We start from the raw sequence: 23,052 nt of genomic DNA on the forward strand, positions 1-23,052 counted from the left end.
AGACAACCAGCCTCCAACAACCCGCATGCCCTGCTTTCTCTGAAATATCTGCTTTACAGTGGGAGGAGAGACTATCAGGAATCAATGAATTTACTATGTGGCTTTTGGTTAAAAATTTTTGTATAGAGTGTGTATAAGAATGTGTGAGATCGACAGAGAGCATAGGGCAAGAATCTGAAGAAGACACGGTGTCTATTTAGAGATTGTAATCTACTCTTATATTTTAAATTTTATTTTCACAAAATCACAATCACAAATCATCCTGTTAATCGTCGATTGCCTCGAGCAGGCCCCAGTAACGTCTCTTTCATCCTAGCCCTGAGATTATATTCAAGGCTCTTTAGGAGAATGAGACCCATCATTGTTACTGGTATTTGGCATATTGGGTACGCCATGGGGAGTTTGCCAGACTCTGCCCTGTGGGCAGGCTACATTCGATAGCCTGCCAGTTTGTCCAAAGTAGGAATGAGATAATAAGATGTCATAATAAGATGTCGGAGCTAGTTTTTATAGTCTCTGGGTCTTGGCCGTTGATGGGATTACACGGCGCCAGGGGGCCAGTTGGTGGGTGTGACCCCCGCCTACTGGAGTTTGGAGGATCTGGATCCTCCAAATTTTATTTTGGGCACTGTTATTTTCAACAATATTAATGAAAGGGTTTTATGCATATAATGTTCCAACACTCCGCTCGACACCAGTGTTACTCGCATCTTCAACCTACCATCTTCCCCCCACCATGTTAAAGTCAATGCTATGGACAAGACCTTAGGCTATGTTGCCCTTGGCCATTTGTTATGCCCTTACTGTGTTTCTCTATAGCCCACATATGAAAGAGATCATTCTGCATCTGTTCCTCTCTTTCTGACATATTTCATTCAGAATGATACTCACTTGGTCCACTCACATAGCAGCAAATTGCATAACTTTATCTTATTTTATAGCTTAATAGAATTCGATTGTGTCTATATACCAAAGTTTCTGGAACACTGGGGCTATTTCCATATTTTGAATATTGTGACTAGTGATGCAATAAACATAGAAGCACAAATGTCTTTTCTAAATAGATTTTGGGGTCCTTAGGATAGATGCCAAGCAGTGGATTTGCAGGATAAAATGGAAGTTCAATTCTTAGTTTTTGAGAGTTATCTGTATTGTTTTCTAAATAGAGGTTGAACCAGTTGACATGTCCACCAGCTGTGGATAAAGATGACATTTTCTCCATATCTATATCAACACTGGTTGTTTTTGTTCTTTTTGATGTGTGCCGGCAAGCTACCGAGAGTATCTCGCCTGCACGGCAAAGTCTGGCAAGCTCCCTGTGACGTATTCGATATGCCAAACGCAGTAACAAGTGTCACAATGGAGATGTTACTGGGCCCGCTTGAGCAAATCAATGAACGACGGGAGAATAGGACTTTCACCCCTTGATGTGTACCATTATTTGTGGCATGGAGTGATATTTTTTAATTTTCATTTAACTCCTCTTCATGATAAAGGATGCAGAAAATTTTTTCATATATTTATTGGCCATATGTATATATTCTTTGAGGAAGTTTCTATTCATAGCCATTCCCCATTTTTTCATGGATTTTCTTTCTTGTTAAGTTTTACATGTGCTTCACCTGTAATGATGCTATGTCAGATGAGTGATAGCAAATATCTTTCATCCAGTGGGGTGTCTTTGTGGTCACTGATTGTTTTGTGGTCCAGAAATGTCTTGATTTGATGTAGTCCCATTAGTTTATCATTGCTTGGTCAGTAGCTTTGAATCATTAAGGATGCTTCTATATTCAAAGTCCTATGGTCCACTAAGCACTGCCTGGAATAATTCCTGAACACAGAGTCAAGAATATACCATGAATACATGGTATATTTTTTGTGTGTGTGCCCTCCAATAAAAAAAAGAAATAATGGAACAGAGAGATATGCAAATTAATTTTGTCTATTAACTTAAAACTTGTCACGAACTTTATGGTCTCTCTAGTAAAAGCCCTCTGAACTGAAATGAGCTAAGCAAGAGTGAAAGACTGTCATGGAACACACTGCAATGCTATTGATTTTCCTCTATTTGTCCTACACATTAATGAAGAAAAATAACATATAAGTGCAAAGTATGAGTATTTTCACCATCTAGTTAATAACTTAATTGTGACATCTGACTTAGATGTCAAGCTTCAAGCAATGTTCAAACTATCACTAGAAAGGGAATAGCATGGTTTCATCAAATAAAGCAATCCAGAGATGATAAAATTTTATGCATGCTTTTATGCATTGCCTATGTACAAGTCAGCAAATCTATACCAGTAAGTTGTAATAGACATTAATTGATATTAATATAACTAATAGCTATATATTTAAGGGAACTGTCCATTTTGTATCATTGTCCACAGAAAGTGCAATAATCCTACAAGGCATAACCTTCTTATAGAAACTTTGGATGTGAGTCAAGAAATGCAGGAAATTCAGGAATATTCAACAGAGGAAAAAAACAGAACAATAAATACCATTAATTCTTGTCTCATATCCCTCTCTTTTATCTCCAACTAACAACCACTGGGCTGGACTTATCTAGAACCAGAAAATTAAGGAGCTCTTTGAGACATCCATGTGTTCCAGTTTTTCAGGATATAAAGTAAGATATATATATATATATATATATATATATATATATACGTATATATATGTATATATATATTGGGTATGGAGGAACAAATGTGTAGAATATAATCAGTACAGCATCAGCAGTGGTAGTAAAAGCAGTAGTAACAGTAGCAATAATAAACATCAGTGAAAGAAATAGTAACAACAGCCATAGTGGTAGCTATAGTAGTGGAAGTAATAGTAATGGCAACAGTTGTAGTAGCAATAGCAGTGGTAGTTGTAACAGTATATAGAAATAAAAACTAGGATCAAGCACAAATAGGTGTTTAAGTTTACCCAATCCAACGTTCAAGAGTATGAAAATGAATGAGCATTATTAGTGACTAGATAACACTAAACTAGGAAAACAGTCATATATGTATTATATATGAGGCTGGCTGGAGTGATAGCACAATGGTAGGGCATTTGCCTTGTGCTCAGCTGACCCAACAGACCTGGGTTCAATTCCTCTGCCCCTCTCGGAGAGCCCAGCAAGCTACTGAGAGTATCTCGCCCGCACGGCAAAGCCTGGCAAGCTACCCATGACATATTCAATATGCCAAACACAGTAACAACAAGTCTCATGTTGGAGACGTTACTGGGCCACTCGAGCAAATTGATGAACAATGGGAGGACAGTGACAGTGACAGTGATATATATATGTATATATATATATATATATATATATATATATATATATATTATGACATAATATGCAAAATAAGTTAAAATTTAAATGATAAGCTAAAATTAACAAGGCATTTATTTGGAGAAAATGTTAGACTTTATGTGTTACAAGTAAGTAACCTCAAATGAAGAGTAAGCAGAGACTGTGACAAGAGCTTGGGCTTTTTTTTTTCTTTTTTAAAATAGTCTCCTGCCCTCACGCCTGACTGTTCTCACTGGGGCCCCTTGCAGGGGGGCGGGTTGAGTTTCCCTCCCTGCCCCCAGCAGAGCTGCGGCAGCCGAAGTCCTCCAGAACCAGCCACCACCATGCTGAGACCACTCTCCACAAGCATGAAGGTACCGGCAGAGGAACAAAGGCATGCGGGTCCCGGGACTGAGATCTCCAAGCCTGCTCGGATCGGGGCTGAGCATCCTCCACCCAGATCCTCCATCTTCCAGTAGGCAGGGGTCACACCCACCAACTGGTCCCCTGGTGCCGTGTAATCCTATCAAGGCCAAGACCCAGAAACTATAAAACCCAGCTCCTGAAAGTGCGCGGCCGCAAATGCAGACATCTTATTATCTTATTCTTACTTTGGACAAACTGGCAGGCTACCGAATGTAACCTGCCAATATGGCAGAGTCTGGCAAACTCCCCGTGGCTTACCCAATATGCCAAATACCAGTAAAACTGATGGGTCTCATTCTCCTAACCCTGAAAGAGCCTTGAATATGGCACATTTTAAAATCTCAGGGCTAGGACAAAGGAGACATTACTGGGGCCTACTCGAGTCAATGGACGAACAGGATGATCATGATCGTGATCGTTTTTATTGAATCACCATGAGATACAGTTACAAAGCTTTCATTATTGAGTTTCAGTCATACAATGATTGACACCCTTCCCTCCACCAGTGTACATTTCCCACCACCAATGTCCCCAATATCCTTCCCACCCCCCACCTCATCCCCACCCCCTGCCTCTATGGCAGACAATTTCCTTCTTACTCTCTCTCTACTTTTGGAAGAGCTTGAGTTTTAATTGAACTGAAGCACAATGAAGAACATTCAACTTCAATCTATACAGTATCAAAACCAAGGAAAAGCCTGTAAATATTACCAGAATATAAACAAGAAAATTAGGAATGAGGAGATGGTGAGAACAGAAACCATAGCATAATATGTGTACCCAAAATAATCCTGCCAAGCCCGCAGATTGAGTCTTGCCAGGTTCTCTGCCTTTATTGGAGAGATCAGGCATTGCCTTTTTAATTAGTAGTTAATACGATGAGCCAGAGTTGTGCTAGAGTGAGGAGGTACTTGCTTTGCTTGCGGCTAACCCTGGTTTGCTCTCCAGCACCACCGATGATCTCTGGAGCCCCACCAGGAGTGATCCCTAAGCACAGAGCAGGGAATAAACCTTGAGTACAACTGATTGTGGTCCAGAGGGAAAAAAAAGATCGCTGAGTCTTTGGTCATTCTGATTCTAGTTATAGTTAGACCATTTCATTATGTGACTTCAGTTTTTTTCCAGGTGAGAAATTTGAGTTATTTCAGAGGATTGGTAATATCTCAGTAATTTCCATTTAAATCATGGGCATAAAAATATCTAATACAACTAAGTTGTCCTGAGACTTCATTTTCTTCTTAATATTTCAAAGTGGAAGATTTTAAAGTAGAGATTGACATGACAAATGTTCTCACAGATTCCATGACTTGGGGGAGAAAAGAACATAGAAAGATAATTAGTATGAAGCATGTATTATGTACTACATACATTGTGTATTCTAATGGATTTAATCCAAAAAGTTATCTAATAATTTTCACAGTTTTTATTTTCCTTTTATGAAGATAAAAAGTACGTTTTCATGCAGAGGTGAATAGATTAACCTACCTATAAGTAGCAGGTTACAAACTGAAAATGAAGTCGTTTTGAAGTAGTTTTGTGTGTGCCTGTGTATTTTATTCTGTTTCCCTTTGTTTAAGTTTGGGGGCCACATCTGGCAGTGTTCAGGGCTTACTTCTGACTCTTGGCTCAGGAATCACTGCTGGTGGGGCTTGACGGAACCATATGTGTTGCCAGGGATTGAACCTGGGTGGGCCACAGGCAAAGCAAACACCTTAGTTACTATTTTATTTCTCTGGCCCATTCTTTTCTTTCTTTCTTTTCTCTTTTTTTTTTTTTTGATGTGGATATTTCAAACCTCAGTTCTCTGTAAATTTATTTAATTTTATTCTGTCAAAGTCAAATTTTTTCACTCTGTACCTACATTTCCAGTCAAGATATTCACATAGTCCAGTGAAAAGATTGTATTATATCATTTCAATATCCATGCACAGAAAAATATTCTTAATTTTAAAAAATTCCAAAGGAGATGAAGGAATGGTTCTTGGTTAGGCCAGACTAATGATTCATTATTTACAATCATGCTGAATCTGTTTTTGGAACTCCATTAATATACATATGTTAATATATATATGCTACATCACACTTTCTAAACTCAGACAAATCCACTGCTTTCATTTTTTAAAGCCTCTGGGCAATGTCAAAACAATTGATAAACCCATTCCAAAGTCACAGTTTAAAAATGATTAAGGGTTTCGCATCTCAATAGTCAAAGCAAACACAGACTCAGAGTCAAAGGCTGGAAAACAATCCTACAGGCAAACAGCTCCCATAAAAAAGCTGGGGTAGCCATCCTTATATCAGACCACATTGATTTCAGAGTGAGGAAGGTCATAAGAGACAGTGAAGGCCATTACTTATTGATCAGAGGATCTGTACAACAGGAAGAACTTACAATAATAAATGTATATGCACCTAATGAGAGACCAGCAAAGTACTTAAAACAACTACTCATAGATTTGGAAAAAGACATCAATAGCAACACAATACTAGTGGGAGACTTCAACACTGCTTTGTCACCTCTTGATAGATCAACCAGACTCAAGCTTAGCAAGGACATACTTCATTTGAGGGAAACAATGGAAGAAAGGGACTTAGTAGATATATACAGGACACTTCATCCACAAAAAGCTGAATACACATTCTTCTCAAGCGTACATGGAACATTCTCCAAGATAGACCACATGCTGAGCCACAAAACATGCCTCCATAAAATTAAGAAGGTAGAGATTGTATCAACAATCTTCTCAGACCATAATGCGCTGAAATTAGAAGTAAATCACACACAAAAACAGAAAACTAAATCAAACACCTGGAAATTAAACAGTGCACTATTGAACAACAAGTGGATTAGACAGGAAATCAAAGAGGAAATCAAAAGATTCCTAGAAACGAATGAAAATGAGAACACGAGTTACCAAAACTTATGGGACACAGCAAAGGCTGTGTTAAGAGGAAAGTTTATAGCTCTACAAGCATTCCTCAGGAAGGAGGAGCGAGCACACATAAGTAACCTAACCTCACAGCTTAAGAGCTTGGAGAAGGACCAAAAAAAGGAGCACAACCCGAACAGGAGAAAGGAAATAATAAAACTCAGAGCAGAGATTAACGAGATGGAAACCCAAAAAACAATCCGAAAGATCAATGAAACCAAGAGCTGGTTCTTTGAGAAAATTAACAAGATCGATAAGCCTCTAGCAAAACTCACAAAGAAAGGGAGAGAGAAAACCCTAATAAACCGAATCAGAAATGAAAAGGGGGTCATTACAACAGAAACCACAGAAATTCAGAGGATCCTCAGGGAGTACTTTGAGAAGCTTTATGCCACGGAACATCAAAACCTCGAGGAAATGGATAAATTCCTAGACTCCTACAGACTCCCAAGGCTGAACCAAGAAGACCTGGAATACCTGAACAGACCTATCACCATCAAGGAAATTGAAATGGTAATAAAAAGTCTCCCCAAGCACAAAAGTCCTGGCCCGGATGGATTCACTAGTGAATTCTTCCAAATCTTTAAAGAGGACTTACTCCCAATACTCTTTAAGCTTTTCCACGAAATTGAAATATCAAAAACACTTCCAAACAGTTTCTACGAAGCAAATATCACACTGATACCAAAAGCAGACAGAGATACCACAAAGAAAGAGAATTACAGGCCGATATCCCTGATGAACACAGATGCAAAGATCCTCAACAAACTACTAGCAAATAGAATCCAACTACTCATCAAAAAGATCATACACCATGACCAAGTAGGATTCATCCCAGGGATGCAAGGATGGTTCAACATTCGGAAATCAATCAACATAATCCACCATATCAACAAAAGAAAAGATAAAAAGCATATGATCATATCAATAGATGCAGAGAAAGCATTTGATAAGATCCAGCACCCCTTTATGATGAAAACCCTAGCCAAAATGGGTATAGAGGGGACCTTCCTCAACATAATTAAAGCCATCTACCACAAGCCTACAGCAAGCATCATCCTCAATGGGGAAAAACTGAGAGCCTTCCCTCTAAGATCAGGGACGAGACAGGGATGCCCACTCTCTCCACTGCTGTTCAATATAGTACTGGAAGTACTTGCAATAGCGATTAGGCAGGAAAAAGATATTAAGGGCATTCAGGTAGGAAAGGAAGAAATCAAGCTCTCACTATTCGCAGATGATATGATACTCTACTTAGAGAACCCAATAACTTCCACCAAAAAACTCTTAGAAACAATAGACTCGTATAGTAAAGTTGCAGGTTATAAAATCAATACCCAAAAGTCCATGGCTTTCCTATACGCAAACAGTGAGAGAGAAGAAAGCAACATGAAAAAAACAATCCCATTCACAATTGTGCCCCAGAAAATCAAGTACCTAGGAATCAGCTTAACTAAGGAAGTAAAGGACCTGTACAAAGAAAACTACAAAACGCTACTTCAGGAAATAAAAGAGGACATGAGGAAATGGAAAGATATCCCCTGCTCATGGGTCGGGAGACTTAACATTGTCAAAATGGCAATACTACCGAAAGCATTGTATAAATTCAATGCAATCCCTATAAGGATACCCATGACATTCTTCAAAGAAATGGAGCAAACACTCTTGAAATTTATATGGAACAATAAGCCCCCACGAATAGCTAAAGCAATTCTTGGGAAAAAGAAAATGGGAGGAATCAACCTCCCGAACTTCAAACTGTACTACAAAGCAGTAATAATTAAAACAGCATGGTACTGGAACAAAGGCAGAACTGCAGACCAATGGAACAGGGTTGAATACACTGACATCTCTCCTCAATCATATGCTCATCTAATCTTTGATAAAGGTGCAAGTAATGTGAAGTGGAGTAAGGAAAGCCTCTTTAATAAATTGTGTTGGCATCACTGGACGGCTACATGCAAAAAAATAGGCTCAGAACTCTGCCTAACACCATGTACAAAAGTAAGATCAAAATGGATTAAAGACCTCAACATCAGACCAGAAACGATAAGGTACATTGAAGATAAAGTTGGCAAAACCCTCCATGACATTGAAGCTAATGGTATCTTCAAAGATGCCACGCCACTGGCCGAGCAAGTGAAAACAGAGATAGATAAATGGGACTATCTTAAACTAAGAAGCTTCTGCACCTCCAAAGAAACAGTGACCAAAATACAAAGACAGTCTACAGAATGGGAAAGGATATTCACCGAATACACATCTGACAAGGGGTTGATATCCAGGATATACAAAATACTGGTTAAACTCCACAAGAAGAAAACATCCAACCCCATCCAAAAATGGGGCAATGAAATGAACAGAAACTTTCTCAAAGAAGAAATCCGAATGGCAAAAAAGCACATGAGAAAATGCTCTACATCATTAATCATCAGGGAGATGCAGATCAAAACCACAATGAGATACCATCTCACACCTCAGAGACTGGCCCAAATTCAAAAGAACAAAAGCAACCGATGCTGGCGTGGATGTGGCGAGAAAGGGACACTCCTTCACTGTTGGTGGGAATGTCCACTGGTTCAGCCCTTCTGGAAAACAGTATGGACGATTCTCAAAAAATTAGAAATTGAGCTCCCATTTGACCCAGCAATACCACTCCTGGGAATATATCCCAGAGAGGCAAAAATGTATAGTCGAAGTGACATCTGCACTTGTTTGTTCATTGCAGCCCTCTTTACAATAGCCAGAAACTGGAAGAAACCTGAATGCCCAAGAACAGATGACTGGTTAAAGAAACTTTGGTACATCTACACAATGGAGTACTATGTAGCTCTTAGAAAAGATGAAGTCATGAAATTTACATACAAGTGGTACAATATGGAAAGTATCATGCTAAGCGAAATGAGTCAGAAAGAGAGGGATAGACATAGAAAGATTGCATTCATCTGGGGGATATAAAGTAACAAAGTATGAGATTAATACCCAAGAATAGCTGAGATCAGCACCAGGAGGATTACTCCATAACTTAGAGGCCAGCCGGGTATCCTAGAGGAAAGGGCTATTCAGATAGAGAAGGGAGCACCAAATAAAGGATGTTTGGAGGATCCTCCCAGGAGGGGAGATGCATGTCGAAAGTAGACTATGGACTGAACATGTTTGCCACTCAATGCCTCTTTTGCAGACCACAACACCCAAAAGGAGAGAGAGAACACAGGGGATTGCCCTGCCACAGAGACGGGGGGATGGGGGGATGGGGGTGGGAGGGATATTATCCATGGTGGTGGAAAATGGGCACTGGTGGAGGGATGGGTATCTGATCATTGTATAATTGAAACCAAAGCACAAAAAATTGTAAATCTACAACTTTAAAAAAAATAAAATAAAATAAAGGGGAAAAAAAAAAAGAAAAAAAAATGATTAAGGGTTTCTACAAGACAATGCTTTTCCAATCAAATACAAAGATCCAAGGGAGTACTAATACAATCCCATTTCAACACAGTTCCATTTCCTGCATTGTTTCAGATGCTGTATTTTTACAGGTTTGAATATTCATTCTCTTGGAACCACACACTAACCAATTAAGATCAATTTGCTGCCTCTGAATCCCTGGGCCAAGGCACAAAAACAATTTCGGTGCACTGGACTCCAGATTCACTCCCTAGAGGCATCAGCTATTTCCCCAAGGGCAGCGCTTGGCCCTGGGCGAACTGGCTATGGTGGTGCTGTTTGCAGTTATCGAGATAAGCATTTTGTTTCCCCACTGTCATGAACCTCTTGTACCTTTGGGAGAGAATTATAGTCTGCCTTCCAACCACATGACCCAGAGTTTCCGTCATAAACTTGCTAATGTTGATCCCATGACAAATAACGAACCCACCCCACTAAACGCCTTGTAGAAACCTCTTCAGAAGATAGAGCCAAGAAAAGAGAGAGAGAGAGAGAGAGAGAGAGAGAGAGAGAGAGCATCTTCTTTCTCCCTTGCCACTCACCACTCCTCCCCCTGCTAGCGGGAGGCAGCCCTCAGTCACTTAAGACTGTCTTGATGAGGGAGATACTCATGGTGTTTGACTTTATTACAGCTGAGCCAAATCAAATGCACAGGCACTGCTTCCTTGGATGTCTATATTTCACTTAAACTGGGATAAAGCAAAGAAACTGGAATATTGTCTCATCATGCATTCTAAATCAGCCAGGGTAGAAAATAATGGGGAGTTAATCAGATCACTGAAACTCTAATTCACTTGGTATTGATCGGGCAGATTCCTAATGGGACGGCAGACCAATTTCGAATTACAGTAAGCTGACTTGTCCTGGAATACCAATGACCGGGCTGGAGTTGGAGCCAAGAGGACCGTGAGCTCTGCTCTTCTGCTGCTACTGCCTGCCCGGTAGGCGGGCATGCATAATTTGATGCGGCATTTAGCTAATTAATAGGGGATTGATGAAAGGTTCGGTTTTGGAAACAGCCATCTGACTTGAATAAACGTGGGAGCACAGCCCCATGGGGATGGGTGGCCAGGCTCTTGGAAGGCAGGTAGACAGTGAAAGCTAATGGAAAGTAATGCAATTAACTCAGGCTTTTAATTATATTAATCAGTGACTTCATAGGAGTGCACTGCATGCAGAACTCACTCCTTAACTCTTTGCTGGCACCCTGTTTTTGATTTCTGCCTGAACAAAACTTAAATAGCGGTTTTGTGAAATAGATTCGAGCAGATTTACTTTCGTTCATTTTACTCATGACTGTATGTTTTGGTGGTTTGGTGATAGTGGTGGGGTGTTGTAGGGGAACCAGAAGGGAGAAAGAGAAGGAAGAATGAGGTGGAAATGAGGATTGTCTAGAGAAATTTTCTGAGTTCAGAAACGGTTTTGTTAAAATTGGTTGTTACCCTAATACTTTCTCATTTTTGAACAATTTGGCCTGTGTATAAGAATAAATGACCAATGTATTAAATGTCATGAGTACAGCCTAAAGACAGTACTTAAAAAAAAGCATTTTTAAGCTGCTAGGTTAAAATAGACACAAACGGATGAATTAGTTTTCATTCACAATATCTTGATCTATGTCCCTTACTTGAACATTTCCCTCTCTCCTCTGTATGTGTATATTATGTGTGCGAGTGTTTGCATGTGTTTGTCTATACCAATCTAGTTCCATGGTTGTTCCCAGACTCACAAAAGTCACATCTCCATGAAGACTCCATGAGGAGGGCCGCCATGAAGACTCCATGTGGAGGGCCGCAAGGGTAAGCGGCTCACAGAGACAGACTTGGAACTTGACGCAGCCAGACGGGTCCCACCTCTGTGCAAAGAAAACAAGTCCCATAGTTCTCAAATAAGGCTCTTTTTGCTTAATTTTCCTCTCTCCCAATTTTCTGCTTTCAGGTAAATTGCTCTAGGAAATAAATTCTGACTTTCAAAAACCACAAATGCACTGCTTTAATTAGAGCGCATAGGCTAGTTTTTAAGGATTTATTTTTTATAAGCATTAACTGAGTATATTATCAGTGTCTAAGAGAAAAGTGAAACAGGAAGTTCATCGGTTTCCTAAGTTCAAGTCTTTCACAAACCCAGAAGCCAGTAATCAAATGCACTTTGCTAGAACTCTTTTAGCCTGGAAATTGGGTGTAATGCAGAGAGTGAGTAGAGAGTAAGTGGGAATGAGAACTATAATTAACTGTAAGACTGAGAAATGACTGACTTTAAGCCAATCTGTATTAATTTATGTATTTGCTAATGTAGTAATCTGCATTTAAGTATTAGTAGACATACACTTCCCCATAATATCTACTAGTCAAAACTATTATTAATTCTAATGTGAATATCATGTATATATACATTTCTGAAATAAAATGCTATAAAACTACCACAATTCCCTGAGGAATTTGATAAGCAAATAATTGTGTATTAATACTATGAAATATTAATTTCTATCTAGACAGTAAAATGAGGGTTTATGTAATTTTCTGAAATAGTATGTTTAAGATCCAATAAGGCCAGCATCTCTGCCTGTTCTCAGGAACTAGCCTCTGCCCCAGGAGGTGCTAAGTAGCATTTATCGAAAGTGTTAAATGAATCAAATATTTATATTCAATTATGTTATTTGAAAGTATGGGGACAAAGATGCATATCCACTGATTAAAATGGAATTTTCCAAGCATAATAAAGAATATATAAAATAGAGATTGTCAAAAGAAGGTTATTTCAGCATAATATTTTAATAAGATACTAAAAAGATTCAGTTCTCCGATTATTATCTTTGACTCTTATTTTAAATGTATAATTTAAAAAATTTTAAATGTACTGACCTTATATGCAATGCCATACCTACATGAAATAACCTAAAGAAACCAAGGAGTTAGAGCCAGAGAAATAATATAGAAACTGAGGTCATTATCTTGCTTGTTTCCACTCTGCGTTCAATCCCTGGGACCACAAGGTTCCCTGAGCACCACCAAGGATCACTCCTGAGCTCAGAGGCAAAAATATCCCCTGAGCGCTGCAGGGTGCAGCCCAAAACCCACCCACCTCCCAAAAAAACAGGAAATTAAAACTAAAAGGATATGCATGTGATTAAAAATATTTAAATAAGTTTTAAAAAACTACATAATGGTCATAGATAACAGACATCTTATTATCTCATTCTTACTTTGGACAACCTGGCAGGCTACCGAATGTAACCTGCCCACACGTCAGAGTCTGGCAACCTCCCCTGGGCATACTCAATATGCCCAATACCAGTAACAATAATGGGTCTCATTCTCCTAACTCTGAAAGAGCCTTGGATATGGCACTTTTTTAAAAATCTCAGGGCTAGGATGAAGGAGACGTTACTGGGGCCTGCTCAAGGCAATCGACGAATAACAGATAACAGAATTATGATATATAAAATGTAATACAAGTTTCAATGGCCTAATAATGGTACACAGAGCAGTAGAATACTGAATGCAATGTTGATTTTTTAAAACCTACAGAAGCAAATATATAGTACACACCATTTATGTAAAATTTAAAAACTTTTAAATCAATGCTTATTAGAGTTTACTTACAGTTTACATATAAGAACCTAAGTGGGAAATGTTTTAAAACATGAACAGTAATGATTTTGTAAAATGTTGACACGTTGATACAAAAGTCTGATTTTGTAGTGGTATATTTTATATTATTATCTATACTGTTTTTGTGCATGTAAATTATATAATGCATACAATTAATGCTTAAGCACTTTCCATAAAAGAACACATTCAAAATTTTAGTAAAAACAAAATAGGGAGCTAGTAATATCACTCAGCAATAGAATATTTTCCTTGCATATATAGACCCCTGCATTAGATTGTGGCCACCACAAAGAAAAATAAATAACCTAATAAAAATCATGAAATAAATCTTCTTGGCTTAAAGAGTGACTAGAACATAACTTTAAAATATTTCATCTATGACTACTTCTTGCTGCTCTTTCTGGTTGCTGTGAGGGCCTCATTTGTCAGTGATTGGGGTGAGGCCACTCCAAGGGTGCTTGGTGGTCACCAAAGCTACTTCCAGCTGAGTCTTGTGCTGAGGATCCAGACTAGAAACCCACACATGCAAAGCATGTGCTGAGTCACAACCTTGGAACTTTAACTCCCTCTTAAAATATAAGTTACAAAATGTGGGGATGTGGATAGGAGAGCAACATATCCAATAGAACTGAATGAAGGCATCAAAGACGATTAATAGAAAATCCAAGGTCGTGAACAGAGGAAGTACCAGAGACAAAATGGTCAAGTCACCTTCCCAAGAATATAGTACCACAAGCACCAAAATCACCTGAAATTACAGTTCAAAACAAACTTTTGATCTATATATATATATATATATATCAAATTACCATCACCATGATGGGCTTTAAGAGTTTGTGCTTTTAATAAGAGCTTCAAATGATCCCCTTACGCATCAAAGTGTAAGATCCCCAGAGCTAAGTAATGCTGTGTGTCCAGGGCCTTTTTCTTAGGACACTGGGAATTAAATTGGATTCCTTGAATTAGAAATCAAAAACTCATTGGGAAATTCAAGAGAAATTTTATGAGCTTTATGTGAATGATAAAAAGGACAACTGTGCAAGGAATATGATTGCAAAAATATGAGGTTAGAGTGAAGGATATATAATATATTGAGATCAGATACTCAAAGATGATGTTCAGGTATTTCCTTAGAATACTAGATAAGGAAAATTTATAATAGTAAGTGTACAGTCAGCCTTTCCAAAGCAAGCCAAGGATGTTTAAAGTTAATTAGTATAAGGAATCTTTTTCAATGCTCAATGCTGGATTTATCCTATGTGTTCAAATAAGCTACAGTGATGTTTGGCGAAAAGTCAAGTCAAATAAAGTTGCTGCACAACATTAGCAAAATAGTTTACAGTTTCATACAAGACGGTCTCTTGGGTCTGGAGAAATAGTAAAGAAGGAAGGGGCGATTACTTTGCACATGGATGAGCTGTGTTCAATCCCTGACATCCCATATTGTCCCTCCCTGCACCTTCAGGAGTAAATTCCTGAGTGCAATGCAATAACCTGTGCGCATGGCCAGGTATGGCCCCCAAACAAAAACCAAAACAAACCAAACAAGAAAAAGATGGCCTCAAATCTAGAAGAAGAGCTTCCCTTGGTTGTCATCTAGGGCGGTCTCGCAGGGACACAATGAGGCATCGGGAAGGTCTGCAAGAAGAGCTGATCAGTAGAAGCCAACACACAAGAGCTTTTTAGAAAAGGCCAGAAAAGATAAAGTTAGCACATGGGATAACTGAGACACAGATTCTTAAAGGGACTGAGACTCTACCAGAAGCTGGACTGGTGCCAATTCACAATTTTCTAGGGCTACAATATGGCTCTTTTTAAAATCTCAGGGCTAGGAGGAAGGAGACATTACTGGTGCCTGTTCGAGGCAATCGATGAACAACCAAGAAGCTTTATTGTGTATTCAACCTGGTTGGGCTGGCTATGAAGACTGTCAAGAGACCCAGCATAGATGCTTTGGCATCACTGCAAAGAAATAAAGACTTCCAGTCAGAGGCTCCATGAAGATTTGATAAGATTTGATAAAGCCATTTGTTATTTTTTATATCGATTTCTTCAGAGACAAAAGTAAAACCCTTGAATGAAAGGTATAATTGCTTGCTGTGGAGTTTGGGGAAAGCAAAGACAGTTTTTCCGTTTTGTTGTCAACCTGTTGTAGCAACTTACATGTGTATTAAAAATTTGTGATCATAGAAAAAATGTAAGGTAAAAGGTAAAGGCCCTCCCGTTGTTCGTCGATTTGCTTGAGCGGGCCCTGTAATGTCTCCATTGGAGACTTTAGAAAAAATGTATTGAATAATAAACTAAGAATTAGTTGACCAACACAGAGACTTAAAGAGGCCCCATAGGATCTTCTGACCTTAAATGATGATTTTCATCTGTCTTTTAACAGACTGTGAATAAATTGCTGTTTTCAATGCTGATGAAATGAGAAAAGAAAAAGTATAATGTGCAAATGATGCTTTTAAAACTAGATGAGGCTTAGCAAAATATTCTGAAACTCAACGTAACTATTCAAAAAGGAATTCAATGCATAAAAATGACAGCAAAGTTCTGTTTCTAGAGCAATCCTTGAAAAGAAAATAAACAGTAGCCTCATGGGTAACTTTTATATGTCCTATGTGCCTCCTATGTACATTATTATCTCATTTAACTGTTATAAGAATTTACAAACTATGTACCATTGAACTTTCTTACTTACTTTACTTTGTAAGTAAAAGACTGAATCTGACAGGAGTATGACAGAAAATCCTAAACTAAAGACCACTGCTGTGAGGGGCTCATTTCCTACTTGAACTCAGCTAGTTTGACATCAGTTCTTGTTCTTTATCCTCAGAACTGTTGCTTTTCAAATTCCTTCATTCCCCCATGAACCAGAAAATTCACATATTTTTGCTACGCATATCATATATAATATCTATTATTAAATGGCTTTAAGTAAACACTATTTTGGCTGGAGCAATAGTGCTGCGTACAGTAGAATGCTTACTTTGCACATGGCCAAATAAAGGTCCACTCTGGTACCCTATATGCTCCCCTGAGCCTTGCCAGGAGTGCTCCCTCTGTACAGAGCCAGGAATAAACCCTAAGAACTACCTGGTATTGCTCAAAATAAAATAAAATTTCATTATTTAATCTCACACTAATTAAAGTAAAGTAAAGTAAAGTAAAGGCCCTCCCGTTGATCGTCGATTTGCTCGAGCGGGCCCAGTAACGTCTCCATTGGAGACTTTGTTGTTACTGTGTCTGGCATATCGAATACTCTCGGGAGCTTGCCGGGCTCTCCGAGAGGGGCAGAGGAATCGAACTCGGGTCGGCCATGTTGGCCGCTTGTAAGGCGAACGCCCTACCGCTGTGCTATCGCTCCAGCCCACACTAATTAATATTTTTCAAATGATCTATTACAAGATATACTTAATGTTATTTTTCTAAATAATGCTCTCAAACATTATAGCTAAATAAATCTTTAAAAATATTTATTTGTTGGGGACAGTGCAGCTCAGATAGAGAAGGGAGCACCAAATAAAGGGTGTTTGGAGGATGCTTCCGGGAGGGGAGATGCATGTTGAAAGTAGACTATGGTCTGAACATGATTGTCACTCAATGCCTCTTTTGCAGACCACAACACCCAAAAGGAGAGAGAGAACAAAAGGAAATGCCCTGCCAGAGGCAGGGTGGGATTGGGGGGGATGGGTGTGGGAGGGATACTGGGATCCATGGTGGTGGAAAATGGGCACTGGTGGAGGGATGGGTATTTGATCATTGTATAATCGAAACCCAAGCACAAAAATTTGTAAATCTACAACTGTACCTCATGGTGTTTCACTAATAAAAAAAAATAAAAGGGGGGGAAAAAAAAGAAAAAAAATTACATACTGGGAGCTGGAGTGACAGCACAGTGGGTAGGGCTTTTGCCTTGCAAGTGGCTGACCCAGGTTCAATTTCCAGCATCCCATATGGTCCCCCAAGCACCACAAGGAGTAATTCCTGAGTGCAGAGGCAGGAATAACCTCTGAGCATTGCCGGGTGTGACCCCCCCCAAAAAAATTTCCATACTCCTTTCTAAACTAGTTGGACCTTTTATATTCCATCAGCATTGTCTGAACATTTTAATGGTTCTAATTCTCATGAACTTGATTTGATTCATCTTTTTCATATAAGACTTATTAGGTTTGTTTTTTAAAAAGGTTTGTTTTTTATTTATATTAAATCACTAATTAATTAGCATGATTAATTAGCATAATTAATCCCTAATTATTCCTGTTATTGAATGTCTTTCTTGTGCTTAATATTAGCATATCTTTTTAAGTAAGGTATTATTCAAATATTTTTCTATTTTTATTGGGCTATCTATCTGTTACTGTATTAAGAGTTTTAGTGTATTTTTGATACAGGTTCTTTGACACATAAGTGACATACTGTTTTCTAATATTATGTTACTTGTGTTTTCCTTCTGTCTACATCAGTATCATTTTTTTCAAAGTGCAGGAATGTTTTAGTTGGATGTCCACTGATTTATTTTTCATTTTATGGATAGTGTGTTTAGTGTTAAACCTAAAAATAAAAAAAATTTTAAAAAACTTGTTTAGGGGCTGGAGCAATAGCACAGCGGGTAGGGTGTTTGCCTTGAATGCAGCCAACATGGACGACCCAGGTTCAATTCCCAGCATCCCATATGGTCCCCCAAGCACCACCAGGAATAATTCCTGAGTGCATAAGCCAGGAGTAACCCCTGAGCATCGCCGGGTGTGACCCAAAAAGCCAAAAAAAAAACTTGCCTAAAATTTTGTTATGTTTATTTAGATTTGAGACAATAATTTTTTTTTGTGGGGTGGGAAGTAGAGTTTGAATCACATCTACTGGCATATGATTTTTGAGCTAATTTTTGTGTATGGTTTGATCTAAGGAATAAAGTTGTTCAGCATCAAAAAAAAGTTTATTTGTGTGACAGTAATATGATATGACTACCTAAATATTGTGCTATGAGAAATTTGACATTATAAAAAATAAAATATTTTACTTCATATTTTACTCTTTAAAAAAATATTAAGTGAATCAAGGAAATGAGAGCATATAAAGACAAAAATATTGGAGCACAGGGAAGAGGGAAATAGACAAGAGGGAGAAGAGGAACGGGATAATGCTAACACACCTACTGGGAGAGATTTAGTAGAACACGATCTTTTAAAATTAGAACGTGAGTCAGAAAGCAGTACAGCAGTTAAGGCAGATGACCTGGTTCAGTCCCCAGCACCGCAAATAGTCCCCTAAGCCCTCAGACCTCCAGGCGTGATCCCTGAGCCAGGAGTAAGCCTTGAGCACCTCTGGGTGTGGTCCCCAAACCAAAATAAATAAATACAGTTAAAAGTGGGAGGAAAAAGAAGAAACATATAATTTCGTAATTAATGTACTGAAGAGGATAGAGACTAGGCATTGAACTCCATAGATTTAGGAATAATTGATATTTCTCATCTCGCAGTAAAAGCATATTGGAAGAATTCACTTGACCAAATGCAAATTTCCTTAGAGAAGTCAGATTGGAGAATTAGATTATAAATTATTAAAAAATAAACTGGAGTATATTGAAATTTGTTAAGAGTTCACTTCAGTAAAACTCTAGTCAACTTGAGCAATACAAAACCAGAAGTAGCAAGAAGCAACTAACAACAGGAGCTGGGGTATAGAGAAAAGACAGAAGCAAAACAAGAAATCTGATTATTTACATCTTAAGGAGTTGCTTTATTTGGGAAAGTCTAATTATTTCTTCATGGTCGGTTCTCCTTAGGTTTTGATTTCTTAACCTTGAGGTATTTCCAAGAATAGATTTTGGTCTGATTATGTTGGCTGCTAAAGCATTAGAACAACTTTGGTCTAATGGACTCTTTTGTTTAATTAATTTTAACAAAATAAACCTAGAAATTTCTTCATAACATTTGATGAATGCTGGGGGCTGGAGCGAAAGCACAGTCGGTAGGGCATTTGCCTTGCACGTGGCGTACTTGGGTTCGATTCCCAGAATCCCATATCGTCCCCTGAACATCACCAGGAACAATTCCTGAGTGCAGAGCCAGGAGTATCGCCTGTGCATTTCCAGGTGTGACCCAAAAAATCAAAGAAAAAAACCCCACATTTGTTGAATCATGTAACTGATATTAAAAGAACAGTAGACTTTAAAAGATATCAAGTTGTCTGCCATGGAGGTAGGAGGAGGGTTGGGATGGGGTGGGAGGGGGATACTGGGGACATTTGTGGTGGAAAATGTGCATTGGTGGAGGGTTGGGTGTTCTATCATTGTATGACTGAAACTCAAATATGGAAGCTTTGTAACTGTATCTCACCATGATTCAATTAAAAAAATCAATTATAGTTTAAAATTCGGTGATTACTTAGATAAATTCTTCCTACCCTAAAATACTTCGGGAGCTTTTTTTCAAATTATAACAAAATATAAAAATTATTATTTCTTTTATTTATTTGTAGAAGTATCTATTGTTAGAAGGGGACCCTCCAATTTCCCCTATCCACCCAAGGTTAGCCCTGTATACACTGTGTGTGTGACCCAAACATAACACCATTTTTTTACCTACTTTTCACAACACAGGTCTTGTGACTTTCTCATTTTCCTATTATACAAATTGTTCACGCATTAACAAAAAACACAAACCATTGTCTTGACTTCAAGGAACGAGCCAAATGACTACTTCTCAGTAAATGTACAACTCACCAGCACCCTCTATTCCCCATATTTAATATCCATATAATATCAAACTAATTGAAAATATCTATAATTAGTCAAATATATTATTGAATGGTGTTCAATATTAATGGCATTATAGTTTAGCACCAAGAAAAGTTCAAGTCGTATGTTATCATGAGTTTGTTTGAGTAATGCTTAGCACAAGCATAATCAATTAGATAGGGAAGGAGATACCCAGAAATCTATCAACTCCAATGTATTCCAATTCTTTATCCCAAAGTTTTGCATGAGAAGAAAGAATATGATATTTTAGTGAGAACTAACCTTATGTGTTAAATATATTATGAAAAGTGATAAGAAGATGTGAAAAGAGTGATAAAGGCAATATTCTTAGAACTCATAGACTGTAAGAAAAGACAAATAAGCGGACATCACCCTGAGTCCTAAATCTGTTGACAAATTTTATGTCCCATCTCTATGCTTTGGAGGAGCATTAGACTCATAGCTATTTCAATTTGGAAGTAATGAACCTGCAGGTAAATTCTGACTCTGATGAAAGTATCAGGAGATAAACTCAAAATATCCTACACCACTTGTCATGGTCACAGTCCTCCCGTTGTTCACTGATTTGCTCGAGCAGGCCCAGTAACGTCTCCATCGTGAGACTTGTTGTTACTGTGTTTGGCATATTCAATACGTCACGGGTAGCTTGCCAGGTTTTGCCGTGCGGGCGAGATACTCTTTGTAGCTTGCCAGGCTCTCCATGAGGGGCGGAGGAATCAAACCCGGCTTGGCCTGGCCAGCTGCACGCAAGGCAAACACCCTACCACTGTGCTATTGCTCCACTTGTATGTTAAATATATAATATACACCACTTGTATATTAAATATATTATATAATAAATATATTTTATAGTACACAATTACAAAATATTATATAAATATATAATAATACCATTTCGGTATTAAGTAAAAATGAGTGACTTTTCAGTTTCCCTCTTCCCAAGTGAACTACCAAGCAGAAGTTCAATCAACATACAAAAGTGCTTTATACTTGTGTGTTTGTTAAAATCTAGACTCTGCTTTCAGTGAGACAACTTTAAAAGGACCCAAATCATTAAACTGAGGATTGTGAAATCAAGGCAATAAATTGCTTGCATCAGCACACTGCGGTGCAAACTAACAAAAACCAGCAGCAACAACAAAACATCTCCCTAAAGTGAAAAAAAATAAGTAAAACCAAAGCTTCCTATTTTCTTGTGTGTCCTAGCCAACAAAAGCTGACAAAGAGCTCTCTCATCTACACGCATGACATTGCCCACTCCACACATGGCTTCTGTATTACTGTAGCACTATCCTCCCATTGTCCATCGATTTGCTCGAGCAGGCCCAGTAACATCTCCATCATGAGATTTGTTGTTACTGTGTTTGGTATATTGAATACGTCACCTTGCGGGCGAGAAACTCTCAGTAGTTTGCCGGGCTCTCCGAGAGGAGCGGAGGAATCGAACCAGGCTCGGCCAGGCTGGCTGTGCACAAGGCAAACGTCCTAGTGCTGTCCTATCACCCCAACCCAAAAAAGATAGCTGGAAGTTCATCCATAAACTCTTTCCTGTGCATGTGTTAATCAAACACACACACACACACACACACACACACACACACACACACACACATTCTACTGCACTACTGTGGGCCCTACCAGTTAGAAGACCCAGACAACTGCAGAGGAACTGGGAAGGGTGGCCTTCCTCATGCCCAGAGAAGACATAGCAATCTGACTACCCACCCCATGATGTCATTGGCACCAATATTTCAAAAGGAAAACTCATCTAGTTAAAGATTTTGGAAAATGTCCTTTATGGTAACATATATTAAGAACTCAATTTTTTTTTGTTTATTTTCATTTATTTTGTTTGTGTATTTTTATGTCTTTCTACCATGTATTGATGTAGCACTGTGGTATAGTATTCTACATTTCAGATACACATTTTTGAAAGTTAACATCTTTATATATTAACTTAGTTCCATGATCAAAGATCCAGTTCTGTACTTTACCACACGTTTCTCCTTCTGGTAACCACGAATTTGAATTTATAATCTGAAAGTGTAGTTTTGTTTTATTTGGTGCATTAGTTTTGTTCATCTTTATAACACATATGAGTGCATTCACAAGGTATTTGTCTTTCCAGGACAAAAGTCTTCATTCTTTAATTCCATACAGTAATTACAAATACTGAATTACAATTTTAGTTTTAAATTTTTCATTAACGTATTGGCATATCATGGAATCATCCATGATATGATGATTTGATTAATTATGATAATTGTAGATATTTATATAATTTCCCACAATTGAAACTGTTCCCTTATCTTTCCTTTCTCCCTTTGCAATTGTCCCCACTCCAATCCCATCTCTGACCTTAAACCTTTCATCTGTTTTCCATGCAATGTTGTCATGGTCCAGTCATGGTCCTCCCGTTGTTCATCAATTTGCTCGAGCGGGCCCAGTAACGTCTCCATCATGAGACATGTTGTTACTGTGTTTGGCATATTGAATACATCACCGGTAGCTTGCCAGGCTTTGCCGTGTGGGCGAGATACTCTCGGTACCTTGCCGGGCTCTCCAAGAGGGGCGGAGGAATCGAACTCGGGT

The sequence above is a fragment of the Sorex fumeus genome, unplaced genomic scaffold (genome assembly GCF_029834395.1).
Source record: "Sorex fumeus unplaced genomic scaffold, SorFum_2.1 ptg000013l, whole genome shotgun sequence".
In the NCBI taxonomy this organism is placed as follows: domain Eukaryota; kingdom Metazoa; phylum Chordata; class Mammalia; order Eulipotyphla; family Soricidae; genus Sorex; species Sorex fumeus.